The sequence below is a fragment of the Lissotriton helveticus genome, chromosome 6 (genome assembly GCF_964261635.1).
Source record: "Lissotriton helveticus chromosome 6, aLisHel1.1, whole genome shotgun sequence".
Taxonomy (NCBI): Eukaryota; Metazoa; Chordata; class Amphibia; order Caudata; family Salamandridae; genus Lissotriton; species Lissotriton helveticus.
In genome coordinates, this window is record NC_136067.1 from 103887930 (window position 1) to 103909457 (window position 21528).

Consider the following 21528-nt stretch of genomic DNA (forward strand, 5'->3'; position numbering starts at 1 on the left):
TTAGGCAGAAAATTCACACTTTTGTACGCTACACATAAAACAACGTTGCCTTTTGTCAGTGTAAAGCTTCCTCTAGCCATATTCCTTTAAAAAAAAAAATAGTGATATTTAAATTATTACAACGCCTCCTCAGGGGTAGTAACCACTATATAAATGCTATTTTATGCAAATACTGGGAAAGACCAACTTATCTGCAGTTCTTACAATGCATGCATATCTCCTAAACAGAGCCTGAACAAAGTGAAAAGCTGCCTCTCTTAAGTATGTGTGAAGTGCTAACAAGGTGTACGACTTTGTTTCTCCTGTGCTGCCTTTGCTTCTGGGTGTGAGGCTCCTGACTGCTGCCAGCCAGGAGTCTCGAACAAAAGGAGGCCTGATGACCCCTCAGACTCGGCCTTTGTTAAGAGCCAGCATGAGTTAGAAATAAGAGAGCCCCGTCCCCGCCTGCACGTTGTTGCCGATCGAAAGCAGATAACAACGTGCAGGCACTGCTGAAAGTGTCCCGGTGTTTGGAAATTACACCGGGACGAATTCAGCAACTTTATCAGTGGGGCCCAACTTCTTGGCAGGGTGGACGGCATCCCCTCTGTGAAATAAGTGGGTGGGCGCTGTCCACCCACGTGTACCCCCCGACTCGTGCCCTGCCAACAGCCGTTGCGGAGCGAGGATTCTGTGGGAGGCAGAGGGAGCACCCTCTCCGGTGCCGCTCTGTGTGAGCGAGGCAGCGCTGTAGCCCACACTGCGGAAAGGAAGGAGTGGTATGGAACTCTTGACTCAGACACAGAAGCAGCCGCCGCGGGAATGCTGCTAAACTACTGATAAGAGGCATTTTTGCAAGGACAAACAACGTCTGAGGATTGTAAACCTGCGATCAGGTCCTGTGAACCTCCTGCTACAGAATGGTATCGGTCCTGTGAACCCCCTGCTACGGAAAGGTATAGCCCACTCAAAACTGTTTTGGCATAGCAACTTCTTTTTACAACCAAACAACTTTACTGAGGAATGTATCGCAGTCGCGAAGAAACAGAAGGGGGTAGAGGGGATAAAGTGAAAGTTAAAGCAGTGCATTTTGCCGCTGCTGAAAAAAAAATAAGGATTTAAAACAGTTGATTTTTGGGAGCCTCACAGCACAAAAGAAAGGCACTCAGTCACCATGTTAAATCTGCAGTGCAGTGTGGCGCATTGAAAAAATCTATATTATTTAGAGTTAAAGTGTGACGTTGCTGTTAAAAAAGCATTTGTTAACCTCAATGTGGCAAGCGACACATAAAAAAAGGCGCGCGCTGGTTTAAAAAAAAAAAGCAGTGGTGAGAGAGCATGTCCAGGAGAAAGTCATTAAAAAAAATAGTGCTCACACACACACACAAACCCATGTAAGAGGGCCAGTCCTCATGGCAGGTTACAAAAAGTGAAAAGGCAGTACTAAGGAGGGACTACTAAGCCTATTCAGAAATCAAAATCAACCATTTAGAAAGGACAGTAATGTGAGCCAATTGAAAAAATGGGTGGAGCTTCAAGTCCATACCTGAATACAGCAACAGCGCAAGCGCTGCCTAGGCGAGACCTAATAACTACCCTCACAAGATTCAGCAGTTTGAGCCCATCAAGTGCTATGAGTACTATGAATTTGGATACTACAAGGGAGATCCCAAGTGTGCAAAAAGAGCACCACCTCCTACTGGAGAAAATAATCCAAGGGTGGCTGGCATAGTGCTGAGGGAGGAGTTTTGTCCCAGTTAATTGGGGGGGAAGAGTTAGTGGGGTTACCCTAGTGTCCCTGCGTGACAGTGGGACGGTTCCTAAGATCCATGTGCCTTCAAATACTACTAGGTATAGGTAATGGGTCACCAACAATGGGCAAGGTGTTGAGGCTCTGAGGGATACAGGTGCCAGCATGACTATGGTAAGGAGGCAGCTGATATCCCCAGGGCAGGTGATTACAAATGCATTCCACCAGGTCATTGTGGCTGATAACAGTCATAGAGGGTCACTACCCAGGGGCGCTTGTTCCATTTGAGGGGGGGTTCAGGTCATCTGAAAGTTTTTGTGAGCCCTGTCCTGTCATGACAATGGACTGTTTGTTGGGTAATAACCTTGAGCACACTATCTGGAAGGAAAAGGAACTGAAGGCTCATGTGGAGATGTTGGGGTTACCTAATTGGATCTGTGCAATGATAAGGTCCCTTGCTGCCCAGGTTGGGAGTCAAAAGGGGCTGGAGCCTGGAACAATGGCCCAAGCAGCTGCTAAAAAGAGGAGAGGCAGAGGGCATGAAAAAAACTGCCCCTGAGTATCTTCCCAGTGCGGTGGATGGGGAACCTGTGGTGGCTGCCTTTGAGCCCACTGAAGAGGGCACTGCTTTCCTTGGTGACCTGCCTATGCTTGCTGGACAGCATGCAGAAGGAGGACCCACCAAGGGTATGAGGATACAGGCTGACGCCCAAGCAGCAGGGGATGTATCTGGGAGTTAACACATTTACTCAGAGGATAATCTCCTTTACAGTGAACCTACCGCTCATGTGCATGGGACAACAAGGGCCCTGGTGGTCCCCCAGTGCTATAGGGCCTTCCTACTGGAGCTGGCTTGCGAGATTCCCTCCCCTGGTAGGACACTTGGGCCAAGACAAGAACTTTGCAAGGCTTGTTCCACATTTTTATTGGCCCAGGATCAAGAATTCCTCAGATGCAATCTGCAGGACATGTGTTACCTGCCAGGCCAGTGGGAAGACAGGTCAGAGGCTGAAGGCCCCCCTTAATCCCTTGCCTGTTGTTGGCATACCCTTTGAGCGGGTGGCATCAACATTGTTGGGCCTATGGATCCCCAGTCTGCATCAGGAAACAGTTTTATCCTGGTTCCAGTGGATCATGCCACTAGGTACTGAGAGGCAATCCCTCTGAGGACCATGACTGCACCTGCAGTGGTAAAGGCTGTGATGGGGATTCTTAACCTAGTGGGGTTTCCCAAGGAAGTTGTGTCTGACAAGGCCACAAACTCATGTTTGCATACATGCAGTCAATGTGGAAGGAGTGTGGCGTAACCTACAAGTTTTCCACTCCTTACCATTCACAAACAAATGTGCTTGTTGAGAGATTCAACAAGACCCTGAAGGGCACGATTAGATGCCTACAAGAGACCCTGAGCAATAAGTGGGACATCCTCTTGCCATGCCTGTTATTTGCCTACAGGGAGATACCACAGAAGGGAGTGAGCTTCAGCCCCTTTGAGCTTTTGTATGGGCACCTTGTTAGAGTACCGTTGAGTTTGGTCAAGGAAGTGTGGCAGCAGGCTCCGAGGAAGATTCCCCAGGAGCTACATGCTGGCCTTCAGGAGCCAAATGACTAAGTTGTGAAAGCAAGCTTCAGACAACTTAGAAGCCAGTCAGGCTGTGATGAAAGAGTGGTATGACAAACATCCTACCACTGTGGAATTGCAGCCTATACTGAAAGAGTGGGTTATGGAACCTGTGGAACCCAGGGCCCTCCAGGACCATTGGACTGTGCCCAATGAGGTGATTAGGAAGAAAGGTAAGGTCACCTACCTGGTGGACCTCAGGACCCTCAGGTAACCCCACAGGGTGCTTCATAGCAATCACCTCGAACTCCACTTTGAGAGGTCTGAGATCACCTTGTTGTTGGTGACAGATGGAGAAGAGGAGGATGAGAGTGAATCTCTCCCTGACCTCTTAGACTCCAAGGAGAAAGATGCGTCTGTGGAATCCTTTCCCCTAGCCTAACTCCTGAACAACAGAGGGACTGCCACCAAGTGTTGGGACAGTACTTCTTTCTTTAATTCTCTGTAATCCCTTTTTCCTGGGACTACCCACCAATGTACCCATGATGTGGACATAGGGGGCAACCTACCGCTCAAGAATAAATCTTCTAGGTTGTTGGATAAGGTGAGGGCCAGCATTAAGAGTGAAGTCTTTAAAATGCTGGAGTTGGTGATATAACCCTCCAGTAGCTGTGATTCTGGTACCAAAATCTGCCCCACCAGGCAACACACCTTAGCTGAGGTTTTGTGTGGATTATAGAGGGCTAAACTTAGTGATTAAGACGGATGCTCATACAATCCCCTGGGCTGATGAGCTGATTGACCAGTTAGGGGCTGCCCAGTACTTAAGTACCTTTGAACTTACATCAGGATACTGGCTGATCACCCTAACAGAAGATGCTAAGGACAGGCCAGCCTTCTCCTCTCCAGAAGTCCACTACCAATTTCGTGTGATGCGCTTAGCCCTACAGACTTCCAGTTGCATCGGACGCAGTTTTATAAGTACCTCCAGTTGAGGGATGCCTTGACGCCCCTGATCCACTCGATCCACACCCTGCCAGAATGTCCTCCCCTAAAGGGTAGACTACTGATGGGGGACACAAGATTCATCAGATTAACCATTAACCATCCACACCCACACTACATTATAATACATAAGACCAGAGAGGCATGGGAAGAAGACTTGCCTGACATGACAGGCAATGACTGGTTGGAGGCCCTCACCAGCCCCCGCGATGTGGTGGTCTCCACACGTTACCGACCTCATTCAATTAAATACCTTCACCGTGTATATTTCACACGCTCCCACCTATGGAAGATTGGGGTCATTCAGTCCCCCACATGCCTCAGATGCAGGGAGGCAGAGGGCACTTTCCTACAGTCTGGTGATGCATCACATTGCAGCCTTTTTATGGGATCTCCTATTTGACCCTAGGTTGTTCCTGCTTCATAACATGGAAGGGATTGGCAGGAATCCTTACAAACAGCATTTTCTTTTCCTGGGCATAACACTTGGAAAACGCGACATTGCCCAAACCTGGAAAGGGACCTCTCCCCTAGTAATAGGTGGGTGGAAGAAGGCAATGGACGGATGCACGGGTGCAGAAATTACAGTTTTCCAGGCCCAAGGTTGTCTTCAGAAACATAGAAAAATATGGTCCCTTTGGGCTATATACTGAGGCATCGATTTACCCCCATATTACAAACAGACCCTCTACAGGATTTGCATTATACATCTATCTGATCATTACATTGCTCAAGTCACATAACAATATCGTCTGTGTATACACATATCTAGACATCCTGCACTCAGTGAGGTCGGTGGTAGCCTGTGTCAAGTCTCAGTTGTCCAGCCTGCAGGTTTCACAGTTTATTTGGTTGTATGTAACTATTGGTCGTTCTGATTTTATGTGTTTCTATGATGTATGCAGTGGGCTTCGGCCCCTTATGTGCCAAGAAAATTCAATAAGTCTGTTTTAAAAAAAAAAAATGCCCCAGCCACCTTCCAGAGGTCCTTGCTTGTATGGAAGCCTTCTCAGCTGCCTTTCTGGATGTCATAGAGCTCTTCAGTAATAGTTGGAAGAACCAGATTTTATACCACCAGGAAGTGCTTCAGGCTCTTGATGGAATGGAACCTGCACCCCCCCCCCAACCCCCCACCCCTAGCACTTTGAGACCCTTACGGGTGAGTAGTTGCGCTTTAACAAACTCCTGATTGATTGATTGAGGCAGGTCTGACTATCAAGGCCAGTAAGTGCCAGGGAGGGCAGGGTCTGTGGCGTACTATGGACACCTGGTGGGCAGGGGTATGGTGCAGCTCCGTAAGGCCAAGCTAGAGACCATCATGGCCTGGGAGCCCCCTCAACACTCAGACTAAGATCAGAGCATTATTGGGCCTCACTGGGTAATTCAGGAGGTTTGTCAAGGGATATGGCATCATTGTTGCCCCCTTGACAGAGCTGACTTCTCAGAAGCTTGCAAAAACCACAGTTGATGGACAGAATGTAGAACAATGTCATACATTCACCCCAGTACAAGGATCTGGGCCTAAATCCATCGTTTTTTTGCACTCCACACCACCCTGGGTTAGACAATGGCTATATGCAAATCAGCTCTGACCCTGTGCCTCATGGGAACAGTCCAGTCCGAACTACCAAGCCATGTCTTTCCCAGACCAGAATCAAGCATCCAAGGACCGGTTTCTGGCTATCAGCCTTCATCAGCCTGGATAGCTTGACTCCAGTGGTGTGGAGAGCCTGGGACTCACGTCTGAGCATCCCCAGCACACTGGGGGTGAAAATTGCAAAAACCACAGTTGATGGACAGAATGTAGAACAATGTCATACATTCACCCCAGTACAAGGATCTGGGCCTAAATCCATCGTTTTTTTGCACTCCACACCACCCTGGGTTAGACAATGGCTATATGCAAATCAGCTCTGACCCTGTGCCTCATGGGAACAGTCCAGTCCGAACTACCAAGCCATGTCTTTCCCAGACCAGAATCAAGCATCCAAGGACCGGTTTCTGGCTATCAGCCTTCATCAGCCTGGATAGCTTGACTCCAGTGGTGTGGAGAGCCTGGGACTCACGTCTGAGCATCCCCAGCACACTGGGGGTGAAAATTGCAAAAACCACAGTTGATGGACAGAATGTAGAACAATGTCATACATTCACCCCAGTACAAGGATCTGGGCCTAAATCCATCGTTTTTTTGCACTCCACACCACCCTGGGTTAGACAATGGCTATATGCAAATCAGCTCTGACCCTGTGCCTCATGGGAACAGTCCAGTCCGAACTACCAAGCCATGTCTTTCCCAGACCAGAATCAAGCATCCAAGGACCGGTTTCTGGCTATCAGCCTTCATCAGCCTGGATAGCTTGACTCCAGTGGTGTGGAGAGCCTGGGACTCACGTCTGAGCATCCCCAGCACACTGGGGGTGAAAATTGCAAAAACCAACGTTGATGGACAGAATGTAGTTCGGACTGGACTGTTCCCATGGGGCACAGGGTCAGCGCTGATTTGCATATCGCCATTGTCTAACCCAGGGTGGTGTGGAGTGGAAAAACGATGGATTTGGGCCCAGATCTTTGGACTGGGGTGAATGTGTGACATTGATCCACATTCTGTCCATCATTGTTGTGTTTGCAGTTACCGCTCTAAGTGTACTGGGGATGCTCAGACGTGAGTCCCAGGCACTCCACACCACTGGAATCAAGCTAGCCGGGCTGAAGAGAGGTGGTACCTCGAAACCGGGCCGGTCCTCGGATGCTTGTTTCCGTTCTGGGAAGGACATGGCTTTTGTAGTTCGGACTGGACTGTTCCCATGGGGCACAGGGTCAGCGCTGATTTGCATATCGCCATTGTCTAACCCAGGGTGGTGTGGAGTGGAAAAACGATGGATTTGGGCCCAGATCTTTGGACTGGGGTGAATGTGTGACATTGATCCACATTCTGTCCATCATTGTTGTGTTTGCAGTTACCGCTCTAAGTGTACTGGGGATGCTCAGACGTGAGTCCCAGGCACTCCACACCACTGGAATCAAGCTAGCCGGGCTGAAGAGAGGTGGTACCTCGAAACCGGGCCGGTCCTCGGATGCTTGTTTCCGTTCTGGGAAGGACATGGCTTTTGTAGTTCGGACTGGACTGTTCCCATGGGGCACAGGGTCAGCGCTGATTTGCATATCGCCATTGTCTAACCCAGGGTGGTGTGGAGTGGAAAAACGATGGATTTGGGCCCAGATCTTTGGACTGGGGTGAATGTGTGACATTGATCCACATTCTGTCCATCATTGTTGTGTTTGCAGTTACCGCTCTAAGTGTACTGGGGATGCTCAGACGTGAGTCCCAGGCACTCCACACCACTGGAATCAAGCTAGCCGGGCTGAAGAGAGGTGGTACCTCGAAACCGGGGCGGTCCTCGGATGCTTGTTTCCGTTCTGGGAAGGACATGGCTTTTGTAGTTCGGACTGGACTGTTCCCATGGGGCACAGGGTCAGCGCTGATTTGCATATCGCCATTGTCTAACCCAGGGTGGTGTGGAGTGGAAAAACGATGGATTTGGGCCCAGATTTTGGGACTGGGGTGAATGTGTGACATTGATCCACATTCTGTCCATCATTGTTGTGTTTGCAGTTACCGCTCTAAGTGTACTGGGGATGCTCAGACGTGAGTCCCAGGCACTCCACACCACTGGAATCAAGCTAGCCGGGCTGAAGAGAGGTGGTACCTCGAAACCGGGCCGGTCCTCGGATGCTTGTTTCCGTTCTGGGAAGGACATGGCTTTTGTAGTTCGGACTGGACTGTTCCCATGGGGCACAGGGTCAGCGCTGATTTGCATATCGCCATTGTCTAACCCAGGGTGGTGTGGAGTGGAAAAACGATGGATTTGGGCCCAGATCTTTGGACTGGGGTGAATGTGTGACATTGATCCACATTCTGTCCATCATTGTTGTGTTTGCAGTTACCGCTCTAAGTGTACTGGGGATGCTCAGACGTGAGTCCCAGGCACTCCACACCACTGGAATCAAGCTAGCCGGGCTGAAGAGAGGTGGTACCTCGAAACCGGGCCGGTCCTCGGATGCTTGTTTCCGTTCTGGGAAGGACATGGCTTTTGTAGTTCGGACTGGACTGTTCCCATGGGGCACAGGGTCAGCGCTGATTTGCATATCGCCATTGTCTAACCCAGGGTGGTGTGGAGTGGAAAAACGATGGATTTGGGCCCAGATCTTTGGACTGGGGTGAATGTGTGACATTGATCCACATTCTGTCCATCATTGTTGTGTTTGCAGTTACCGCTCTAAGTGTACTGGGGATGCTCAGACGTGAGTCCCAGGCACTCCACACCACTGGAATCAAGCTAGCCGGGCTGAAGAGAGGTGGTACCTCGAAACCGGGCCGGTCCTCGGATGCTTGTTTCCGTTCTGGGAAGGACATGGCTTTTGTAGTTCGGACTGGACTGTTCCCATGGGGCACAGGGTCAGCGCTGATTTGCATATCGCCATTGTCTAACCCAGGGTGGTGTGGAGTGGAAAAACGATGGATTTGGGCCCAGATCTTTGGACTGGGGTGAATGTGTGACATTGATCCACATTCTGTCCATCATTGTTGTGTTTGCAGTTACCGCTCTAAGTGTACTGGGGATGCTCAGACGTGAGTCCCAGGCACTCCACACCACTGGAATCAAGCTAGCCGGGCTGAAGAGAGGTGGTACCTCGAAACCGGGCCGGTCCTCGGATGCTTGTTTCCGTTCTGGGAAGGACATGGCTTTTGTAGTTCGGACTGGACTGTTCCCATGGGGCACAGGGTCAGCGCTGATTTGCATATCGCCATTGTCTAACCCAGGGTGGTGTGGAGTGGAAAAACGATGGATTTGGGCCCAGATCTTTGGACTGGGGTGAATGTGTGACATTGATCCACATTCTGTCCATCATTGTTGTGTTTGCAGTTACCGCTCTAAGTGTACTGGGGATGCTCAGACGTGAGTCCCAGGCACTCCACACCACTGGAATCAAGCTAGCCGGGCTGAAGAGAGGTGGTACCTCGAAACCGGGCCGGTCCTCGGATGCTTGTTTCCGTTCTGGGAAGGACATGGCTTTTGTAGTTCGGACTGGACTGTTCCCATGGGGCACAGGGTCAGCGCTGATTTGCATATCGCCATTGTCTAACCCAGGGTGGTGTGGAGTGGAAAAACGATGGATTTGGGCCCAGATCTTTGGACTGGGGTGAATGTGTGACATTGATCCACATTCTGTCCATCATTGTTGTGTTTGCAGTTACCGCTCTAAGTGTACTGGGGATGCTCAGACGTGAGTCCCAGGCACTCCACACCACTGGAATCAAGCTAGCCGGGCTGAAGAGAGGTGGTACCTCGAAACCGGGCCGGTCCTCGGATGCTTGTTTCCGTTCTGGGAAGGACATGGCTTTTGTAGTTCGGACTGGACTGTTCCCATGGGGCACAGGGTCAGCGCTGATTTGCATATCGCCATTGTCTAACCCAGGGTGGTGTGGAGTGGAAAAACGATGGATTTGGGCCCAGATCTTTGGACTGGGGTGAATGTGTGACATTGATCCACATTCTGTCCATCATTGTTGTGTTTGCAGTTACCGCTCTAAGTGTACTGGGGATGCTCAGACGTGAGTCCCAGGCACTCCACACCACTGGAATCAAGCTAGCCGGGCTGAAGAGAGGTGGTACCTCGAAACCGGGCCGGTCCTCGGATGCTTGTTTCCGTTCTGGGAAGGACATGGCTTTTGTAGTTCGGACTGGACTGTTCCCATGGGGCACAGGGTCAGCGCTGATTTGCATATCGCCATTGTCTAACCCAGGGTGGTGTGGAGTGGAAAAACGATGGATTTGGGCCCAGATCTTTGGACTGGGGTGAATGTGTGACATTGATCCACATTCTGTCCATCATTGTTGTGTTTGCAGTGACTTCTCAGAAGCGGCCCAGAAATGTGATGTGAAATTTAAAGCATGGAGAGTAAAGTTTTAATTCTGATAAAATGAACAAAAGCTCCTTGCCATATATTGTCCAATGAGCAATGCTAAGAGGTTTACACTCTGCACTTTTACAGTCACAAAGCCACTAGAAAGAAGCAAAGCAGTGGAGATGTAATCCTTCCATCCCAACCAAAAAAACAGGTGGACTGTAGTGTATTGAAGGTGCTGCAGTCTGGTAAAGTGGCAATTTGCCTCCTTCTGTAACTGAGAAACACACCTCTTCTGCGGTTCCATAGCCCCAACATCCAGCAGGTTCTACAGCAGTTGTAAGTGTGAATTTTCCTTGTTAATAACAGTGTCATGGTGGTCGGCTGTCTCATTCAAGACACCAGCCCTGCATTTGTGATCATTTGTGAAAGGGTCATAAATTACAACCTGCCTAACTAAGACAGGTCATCTTGTGATCCAGTGTGTACCATTTGTGATGTGCCCTTTTGGTAATTAGGTCTCATCACAAATCGCATATGCATTCGCAAACCAGTCTGTGTTCAAATTTCACATTCAGCTTTGCGAATGGGCTTGTGCACATCAGATCCATGGATGCTTGAGCCCAGCTAAAGGCTTGAACAGATGAGGACTCTCCAGTATCTGTTTGTTCTGTGGATGTTTGAAAAGTGTTGCATCCCATGCATTGCCTGGTGTGTCTGAGGGAAGGCTGCACAGCTGGTCCCTATTCTGTACCTGTTCTCTGCATATGAGAAGTTTGAGAATACCTTTTTGCTATCAGAATGATTGCATTTTGTAATGACTGTCCAAAAATGACTCTTCTGTGGTTAAAAAATAAAAGGAGATGAGGGGCGTGGCTAGCAACATGGCTGACTAGGTCGAGTCTCCCGGTAGCTCGGGCGAGCCGACTCTGATCCGACAATTTATTAGCGCCCACAAGTCCCATAACCGCCGCCTAGCGCAACCTTCCCGACGCCGCGCTTCTCTAATTGCTTCATCATAGAGAGGGCGCATCGCGCATTACTCGCGATACCACCGGAGGGGGCCCGGCCGAGGCCCGTGATAGCCCGCATTTTGAACTTTGCGGACCGCGACACAATTTTGAAAGAGGCCCGTAGACTTGGGGAGATCAGACTAGAGAATGTGTCCATCATGATCTTTCCGGACTACAGTCAAGAGGTCCAGAAACAACGGCGCTCCTTCGACCAAGTAAAAGCGAGACTCAGAGACTTACGGCTGCAATACATGCTCCTGTTCCCTGCGAAGTTGAAAGTTATTTTCCAGGGAAAGTCGCACTTCTTTACTCATCCGGACGACGCCTGGCAGTGGCTGGAGGAGCGCCCATAGCGGCGAGACCTGGAGGTCAGGGGAGAGGCCGGGCCGAGTAGGCCGGCGGAGGGGGCACAGTGGAGGCAGCAGAGATCTCAGAGGCCCAGGGGATCCCGTGACGCCAGAAGGCAGCAGTCGACTCCTTATCCGGCACATAACTAAAAATGAAGGACCCGGAGGAACTCGTCTTCACCGGTACGGAGTGAGCACACCGGCTCCAGATACAGCTGTCTGGCGCAGAATGCAAGGTCTGAAGGGGAGGAGGACCTAGGTGGACGCTCCTTTGACGACGACGAGGCACGGACTCCGTCGCTGCCTCCCCTTGTGGTGGCAATCAATGAGCTGGAGAAGGAAGCGGGCGGAGGGGCCACGGCATCCCCAGGCGATCTCCTAGACTCACCTTCGTGAAGTGGGAACTTCTGGGACATGGCTGATGCAGGTTTGAGACCGGACTACACGCAAGTTAGCATACCCCTCCCTGCATTTCCTTCTTGTTTTCTTATCCCTTTGATGTTTTGTTTTGGACAGAACATTGTCTATTGGTGTTAATGTCTAATTGAGTAGGGGATTCGGGGCTCCAAGTTTTCTTTGGGGTTGGAGTTCTAAAGGGGGTATTTGAGGGTGGGCGACAGACCCTTTCCTCCTGGCAAGTCCTTTTGTGCCACTGGGCCGGAATGGGACCGACGGGGGGAGGAGGTGGGGTGGGGGAGTGGGGAAGGGGAGGAGTTGTATCCAGTTTTGGGGAGTTGGGTGGGGAGAGGGTCTGATTTGTAGTCTCTCTGGGAGGGAGGGGAGTTTGAGGGGGTAACTGTTTTTTGCATGTCATGTCACTCCGAAGCTACTGACTCTATGGGCTCACATCATGGCTCCTTTGGGACACCGCACACAGTTTGATGAGATGGGATGATGATAGTTCCGCTAAGGGAAGTCCCACCCCCAGAAGGCTGAAGATTTTAACGTGGAACGTTAATGGCCTAGGCAGCAAGATAAAGAGGGGAATAGTAAATAATTACATTAAGAGACTGAAAGCAGATGCGATTCTATTGCAAGAAACTCACCTCCAGGGCACTCACTGTAATTTCCTTGCTAGAGGGCAATACCAGACGCTGGCACATGCAGGTTTCACTTTGGGCTCTAGGGGGGTGGCAGTCCTCTTCCGGAAGCAGCCTCCGTTCCACACTACACAGACATGGGTGGACCCACAGGGGACATACGTGGGGGTGAGGAGGCGCTGGAAGAGGAGAGACTACACGCTCCTTTCGGTCTACGCCCCACCCAAATTGCAAGCGGGCACATTGAAAGCTGTGGCGGATATCCTATTTGCAACGTCCGACACAATCCAAGTCGTAGGGGGATATTTCAATGATGTTATGGACCCTGTTAGGGACAGGACAGGAGGGGGGATCAGACCACCGACTACTACACTGCTAGCGAGGACAATGGCAACGCTGGGCCTCATGGATGTGTGGAGGTGGCGACACCCAGAGGCGGCAGAGTTCTCCTTCTTTTCTGGGGCACACAGGGTCTACTCCAGGTTGGATTATATCTTCATGGCTAGGGGGATGCTGCAAGTCACAGACAAGATCGACTACCAAGCGAGGGGCATATCGGACCACTCCCCTCTCTTAGCCGATATAGGGAAAGGCCGAGGGAAGCCGCAGTCGCATACGTGGATGTTGGCATCCTGGGATCTCCAAAATATGGACATCGTCCGTGGCCTTCGGGCTGACGTGAAGGTGTACTTAGCCGAAAATGAAGGCTCAGTGAAGTCCTGGGTGATGCTTTGGGAAGCGCTTAAGGCGGTTCTGCGGGACAGAGCTCAGAATAGGGTGGCAGGTGAGAGGAGGAAAGCAGAGGAGGAGGTGACTGCGCTTGAGGGGCGGATCCGGGTGCTGGATTGCCAATATCGCTCCGGGGGCGACTCAGGTATCCTTCGACTATTGTTGGATACTCAATGCCAGTATAGGCACCTGGTGACGGATGAGGCGAAGGCGCAGGCCCTGGCGACGTTGCATCACCTGTATGATGGCGGGGACAAGTCTGGTAGGCTGTTAGCGTGGCTTAGCAGGAAGGAACGGGATGCACGGTGGGTAGAGAGAGTGCAGGATGGCCTGGGAAATTGGGTGCAGGCGGACGACCGGATAGCTGCGGCCTTCGCGGACTATTATGGCGCCTTCTATCAGGCCAGAGCATTGGGGTCGGTAGAGGATGCGCTGCAGTATATGTCCCCTATAGACCTCCCGGAACTTGCCGAGGTGGACCAAGGTAGCCTGGAAGCAGACTTTAAAATAGAGGAGGTCAGAGAGGCGCTGTCAAGGCTTCGGGTGGGGAAATCTCCGGGTCCCAATGGCTTCCCGGCGGAATTCTTCAAGAAGACGGCGAACCTGCTGGCCCGTCACCTGCTGGGCCTGTTCGAAGACGCTGTGGAGGAGGGTAAATTACCGCTGGACCTCCGCCAAGCCACGATTGTCCCTATCTATAAAGAAGGCAGACCTCCAGAGGACTGCGCGTCCTATAGGCCCACCTCCCTACTGAATGTGGAGGTCAAGCTCCTTGCGACGCTCTTGGCTCTTCGCCTCCGGGGTGTTATCTCCGGGCTGGTTCACTTGGACCAGACGGGCTTCCTCCCGGATAGGGCAACTCGTTATAATCTCAGACGGACGCACAATTGGCCACTGGAGGTTTGTGACCGCGAGGACCCCCACTTTTTCCTGTCCCTTGACGCCGAAAAGGCTTTTGACGCCGTACACTGGCCCTTCCTGGAGGGGGTTTTAATTAGGTTTGGGTTTGGACCAAAGTTTAGGAAATGGGTGAGTCTGCTGTACACGGACCCCAGAGCACGAGTTAGGGTAAATGGAGTATTGTCTACGGACTTTCCGGTTAGACGAGGCACTAGGCAGGGATGCCCTTTATCCTCTCTATTGTTCGCCCTGACCATAGAAGTACTCGCTTGTGCAATTCGCCAAAATGAGGGGATCAAGGGGTTTCGCCTGGGTAGGGGGAGCGCCACACATGAGAAAATATCCCTGTATGCGGATGATATCCTTCTTTACATTACACATCCGGAAACTACGATCCCAGCGCTGTTCGCGGAGCTGGCTAGATATGGAGCCCGGGCGGGATATCAGATAAACTGGCACAAATCGGTCCTTTATGACCCCAGGGACAGAGAGGGCTGGCCTGCCCTTCCGGAGAAGCTCCAGACGACAAGGGAGGGCTTTAAGTATTTAGGGATATTTGTGACCACAGACGGTGCCCTATCCTATATTAAGAAAATTAAGAGAGTGTTGACCAGCTTTTCGGCCGACGCTGCACGGTGGAGGCTGCTCCCGCTGACGCTCCTAGGCCGAGCGGCCATGTTCAAAATGATTACTTTACCAACATTTTTATATGCCCTCCAGAATGAATATTTCCCCCTCCGGAGACAGGTTTTCCGGGATGTGCACGCGGAAGTGCGCGCCTTTCTGTGGCTGGGGAAGCAGCCCCGAGTAGCATTGTTGTCGTGTATTTCTATAGGTTCTGAATCAGTCCCCCTATTCCTGACCCTATTCTGGTTAAACTAACTATCAAGTTAACTAACAGTCAGCCCATGAGGCAAGAAAACCCCCATGATGCAGATACCGTTATCTGACGCAGTCACACTACGGCACAGGAACGTGTTATCTGATTAGGTCATAACGCTTGAGATCTAATTAGACAAGCGACATTCCTCCAGCCCCTGATAAGGCATACGACGTTCTCATAACAAATCAAACCTATGACAACCTGGATAATCCGTGCGGCCATTGTTTTGATTTCACAGAGAACTTTTGCAAAAGAATGTGCTAACGAGCAAGTCGTATGACATCTTTATTGACGTACCTATGTCCATCCTTACGTCAATCTCGGCACCTTTAAGGTATAAATATTGCCGACCTTGCCCTATGCAAACACACGCGTGGTGACAAGACGGAGCAGCCATACTTGCCGAAGCCGAGAGCAGAAGCAGACCCCGCTGGCGCAGCCCCGCCTTCCTGACGCGCTGAGAGACGCGCTGCTATCTCAAGCCGAGAGACCCAGCACCGGCGCTTTCGGGCAGCCCTCGCAGGCAGCCTGGAATATCGAGAGCAGAGAAAGAGATACCATTCCTCATCCATCCTAACTTCCAGGTACAGAACTGAATAACCCCTCACAGAGAATTCTTTAGTTATTCACTTGGCAAAAACAAACTTAACTTAAACTGTAACTTTCTATTCCCGCCCCCGCATTAGACTTAGGTCAGGTACACGGGGTAGGCGTATTTAGAAACACCAGTTGAGTACGTTTAGTCAAATGTATATGTGTATGTAAATATATTTTACTCATTTTAAACATCATATGGCTCAGAAACCATATCAATGTTTTTACAGTATTATTTTATACTATTGCTTCTAATGTATGCACTTTACTTAACTATAAGTATTGCAATAATATCGATCCATTTCTCTTGTACGAGAAAAGAGACTGATCAATAAATAACACCTTTTTATTGAACACGCCCGTCTCTTCCTTTTCTCTACATTCTGATGAGACTAAGAATGCACGTACTGACTGAGTAAAATAATTGCCTTGTGCTCACACGACTCTTGAGATTGACTCTTGATTAGGGGAGAGCAAAGTTGTCATGTTCTATGGTTGTCAGAAACTAAATCCCTTCTTGTCTAATCAGGGAAGTTAATCCTTCCTTGAACATTCGAGAAAGTTTCTAGCGAACTCTGAGCTTAGCTGGCAAACCCAAAAATTAAGTCTAGTATCGACAGTAGTAGACCTAGTTAACGTCTGGCCTAGGCCTTTACTACTGTAGGTACTATTCCAATGCGCAGAGCCTATTGGGAAAATAGGAGCTACACTACATGGCGCCCAACGCGTTTGGAAAGGGCGATAAAACTAACGTAAGACATTTAGAGTAACTCAGTCGTGCTTTCTCACTCAGACCCCTTTTCCCAAATACTCCAAAGACGTCTGGAGTGGGTGAAAGGTTATATCCTCCAAAACCTCGCAGGAGGGAACTCCTATGTATGGTTCTTGGTCTAGTCAACGTTGAAGGATAAACAGTGTTCCAAAATATTGTGCATCTAATCTCTGTTTCCATAAAGAAACCTGATCTGCAAATAAACATAATACCATCCTGTCGGTAAAATGGCAGAGAGTGATGATGAAAGAGAGGCAGTTAGATTAGCAACTGAACTCGCAGATGCTGATAATACAGCACTCGCAGCAGACGCGGATATAATACTCATTCCGGTCATTAAAAGGAGATCTATAACCTTAAAACTTATAGAAAATGGACTGACACCTAGAGGTGGCACAGTCATATTCGTAATTGAGGCACACGAATATCGGCAGACAGAGGTATACTATTCATGGATACATTTTCCAGCAGCAAATGCTGTAACAAAGTACTTCCACTATTACAAAGTAGAGGAACCTCCTGAAACATACACTCCTTTCGAGGAGGTGGAAGTACCACTCAAATTCCAAGAGCATTTGCTCTTATTTGATGGCGCCCTAAAACATAATAATCACATTACAAGGCTCGGTCCTTTAGGAAGACCAGGAGCAACGTGGCCGGTCTTAGCCGGATACACACCACATCCAGACATCGAAAGAATGCCTGCAGCAGAGCTGTTAATACAGCTAAAACAACTACTAAAAATTCATAGACAATTAGTTCAGTATGTAATGCGGACTTCAACAATTCAGCCAGCGATTAAACTTGCACAGCTGACCCCTCACCAGGGGAACACAAATAAAATTACACCACAGAACATCCAATCCTGCCTAGGTAAAGTTCCAGCTAAACGGGAACAGATACCATTCTGGTTGGCACAGAAAATTACCCAAATAGAGGCGGTGTTTCCTGACACCACCCCGCTGGAAAAACACAGGATTCTGACTATATGTCTCCCAATGGGAATCGCACCACACATTGAGGACTGTGACACTTGGGGTACAGTCTTTGCTTCCATCTACACAAAAACGCACGGTGTCCCATCCATTTCGGTGATACCAGATGTGCTAAAACAAATTCAAGATGAATACGGTCCAGAACCTGCTTTAACTCTTGGTATGAAATTACTAAAAGACTTCAAACAGGTTTCGGCTATATTATTAGCCAACATAAAAGGTGAAGCAGCAAACGTGGCGATCCGCCAGAGGTTAAAAGAGACAGATATAGCAGACCAACCAGCTGAAATTGCCAGAATCATAGAAAAATCCTATGAAGAACTAGGCAGAGATAGTCTAGGTGGAATACCAGTAAAACCGCAACTGACTACAAGTCCAGAAAAAATATTTTTTAATAATAATAATTCACCAAAAAAGAACTAGGATGGAAACAAACAATCCAATCCTAAAGAAAAGAAATTCCAGTCCAGAGGAAGGTCTCCTAGGCGAAGAGAGAAATCTCCAAACCAAAGACAGAGGTCACCACAGATTGACCCCTCTGGGAATAGATATAACCTTAGAAATAGGGATAATATTAAAAAACCTGATAGATATCAAGACATTGATACACGTCCCTCTCAATCTTTTCAGAATTCCTCGCAGAAATCGGAAAGAAGAGGACGATCAGAAGAGCACGCCAAGTCCAAAGACAAGGAACCTGCTCAACTGAAAAAGAAATTACAATTTCCAAAAAAGAAGGTAGCCAGTATCAAGGTAGTTAAAAATGCCGAGAATACTGAGGACACAACTGAAAAACGGAGAATGGGCTCAGACAATGCTAGACAGCGCAGCAGAAGTGAGCATAGCTCGCAAAGTCCTTATGAATCATCTGGAGACAGTGGACACGAATGAATACCTTCAAGTGGAAACTGCAGACACCAGAGTTAGCAAGCCCCACAAGATATACGAGATAACATTACGTATAGAGGGAGATAAGACTAGGAAAATTAGGGGACTATTTTGGGATAACCTCTCCAAAGGCTATGACATCCTTCTAGCTGAAAAAGACTGGCGACCAGAGTTTGTCAGGGAGTGCCCTCATGGCGAAGAAGTAATTATGCCTGCCTTCTCGAATCAAATCCCGATTCATAAAAAATACACACTTGCTAGAAAGTGGGCAGTGGCCTTAGCACCTGCTTTATATAAAAATCATGCAGGATGGGATGAGGATTCACCTCCTCACAAAATCCAGTTAAAATCACAACCTACTGCACAAAGGCAGTACCCAATTAAGCAAGAAGCTAAAAAACAAGTAAATGAAATACTAGATCAGCTAGAATACCAGGGGGTGATTGAAACTTGCACCTCACAAATGAACAATCCTTTGTTTCCAGTCTCCAAACCAGACAATTCATATCGTCTAGTTTTGGATTACCGACACCTTAACACATGTTGCAAAACCTTTGCAGTGCAAAACTCACACAGTGCTGCACTAATGAATAACATAGTGCGCAAAAAATACAAAACAACCTTGGACATCTCCAATGGATTCTTTTGTCAAAACATAGCACCAGAGAGCAGATATTTAACTGCATTCTCAGTAAATGGCACTCAAAAACAATTCTGTCGGTTAGCCCAGGGGTACAAGAACAGCCCAGGGGTATTCTCAGCGAGAGTAACAGAATTACTACAACTATATGATGATGAAGCATTATCTTATGTCGATGACATTTACTTAACAGATGATGACTTGGAGACTCACTTGAAAAGGGTGAACACCATAATACTTGGGTTCGCTGCAGAGGGTTACAAATTCAACTTTAAAAAGTCCAGAATTACACATCTGACAGTCCTATTCTTAGGATATGAGCTATCAAGTGAAGGTAAAAGCCTGGCAGACAATTTCCTAGAGAAATGTGCCGTAATCCAAGCTCCTAAAACACTAAAAAACCTACAGTCTATTCTAGGCTTCCTAAATTTCGGAAGAACATACATTGCAAATTACGCAGAAAGGGTCAAACCCCTTTATGATCTAATTAAACCAGACTTTAAAAGATCCAGTTGGACTCAAACACACACAGAAATTTTGAGATCCTTACAAACAGACATGCTAATTAAAACAAAATTAGAAACACGTGATAACACACGCAATCTTGTGATTCGAGTCATCCCAGGGAGATGCGGATTCACATACCTGACCTCTAATGAGGGAGAAAAGGTACCAATTGCATTCAAATCACACTTGTACACAGAAGCTGAACAGAAATTCAGTAATACAGAAAAAATCATTCGTGCAGTTCAAACCGCAATAGCTAGAGAAAAAGACATAGCTGACGGTAGACATATCACAGTCAGAACAGCAGAATCAGCCTTTGAGGCACTAACAACACCGTGTAATTTACCAACAACAACATTGAATCCGGAATGGATACAATGGGTGAATTCAATCACAACGGACAAAGTATACTACTACTTTGATCCAGAACTAGAAGAATTAAAAAATCTAAAATATGAAAAGACGTATCCTCTGCCAATCGACATTCTGCCTCTACGACATTACGCCTGTGTAATCGATACAGACGGACATGCTCAACCCTCCGTTTGGGGAGAACATGCATACAACCCCACATGTGAGATTACAAAAGAAGTGTGGCGCGGAGGTAAACTAAGACCTCTATTAACAAAATCACACTCAGTAGAAACTAATTCAGAACTACAAACTGAAATAATAGCTTTGAAAATGGCGCTAGATAATGCGGATCGCGAATTCCCGACGCTTATAGTGTCAGATTCATATTACTGCGTCAAAGCATATAACAAGGATTTGCAGACATGGATTCAGAACGGTTACAAAGATGACACAGATGCACCAATAAAGCAGAGACTGCTCTGGGAACAAGTAGCTCTTTTGAAAAAAGAACTACCAAAGACTCACGTGACTCACTCACTGAGTCATCAACGTGATGGCGTTCACGTTGTAGGGAATTCATTGGCTGAAACAGCCGCAGCGGCAGCCACTAAATCGGCTCCCGTAGATCGAAAAAAGCGTACATTAAAATACATTGACGGTGAAACATTGCTGGCGGTGAAAACGTCATCAAAAGGCGACTGCTCAGCGTTACCGATCAACTATCCACTCAATTATACATACATAATCGATGCAAACTCCGTCCCTTTTGCTCGAATCCCTGGAGTGGGGGATAGAGTGATTCCAAACATGGACAGGAGAAACTTGTTAATCGCAGACGCACACATGGGCGAGGGTCAAAGACACCTTAAATTAAAAGATTCTCTGGAAGAATTACAATCACGGTACTGGTGGCCAGGCATGAGCCTGCACTACACCATGTTTGTAAAAAACTGCCCAAACTGCAACAGAGATCGCAGTGGGGAGAGAAGCAGTTTAATACCTCGTCGTATCAAGGCAGATAATATTACCAGCAAAAAGAATGGCTTGCGATTAACATATACAGGCTAGTTTCCACTTATAATGTAGATCACCAGCACTCGGCTGACGTCCGGACTATTATACAAGATTTGCGAGTCTAAATGGCATATACGCTAAGAGCATGCTACGTTCGACCATTTCTTTCACTCAGGCAAACCAGCCTGGGGGGGAAACATGGCCAAATGAGCACAGCCCAGCGGGAATCTTCTCACTTCCTTCCTGAGGGTATGGGATGGTGTAAAGAAAAAACCAAGGCAGAAAGCAATCTATAATAGAAAGGATATTAGGTTCGGGAGCTGGGTGGGTCAAACATCTAATAAGTGTCCAACGTAGTCTAAATAACTTGCCAAGAAATTCTCTGAAGGGATTCAGTCCGTACGAATTATTATTCGGAACTAGGATGTTGATCTCTGACCTTGATAGTCAGACTTCAGTGGTAATAGAAAAAACCTTTGATGTCAAAGACCGTTTGGCTATTTTGCAGGACTTAAACAAAACAAGAAAAGACCTGAGCAACATACAGTTGAAACAACAGCCAACAACCACTGAAGAATCACCACCTGTCCCAGCAAGACCTGTCTGGATTCCAAAAGTCGGGGATCTAGTCAGGGAGAAGATCGCGGTA

The 21528-nt window shown here is 48.3% G+C and overlaps 1 protein-coding gene across 1 annotated transcript in view; it reads left to right on the forward strand.

Annotated features, from left to right (window-relative positions):
- The first annotated feature begins 848 nt into the window (after nucleotides 1–848).
- LOC144762289 (uncharacterized) overlaps nucleotides 849–21528 on the forward strand; it is a 383652-nt gene continuing 362972 nt past the window's right edge. Inside the window, exon 1 of the mRNA XM_078647431.1 lies at nucleotides 849–935. The gene's annotated coding sequence lies outside the window, so the exon portion shown is untranslated. The remainder of the gene's footprint in view (nucleotides 936–21528) is intronic.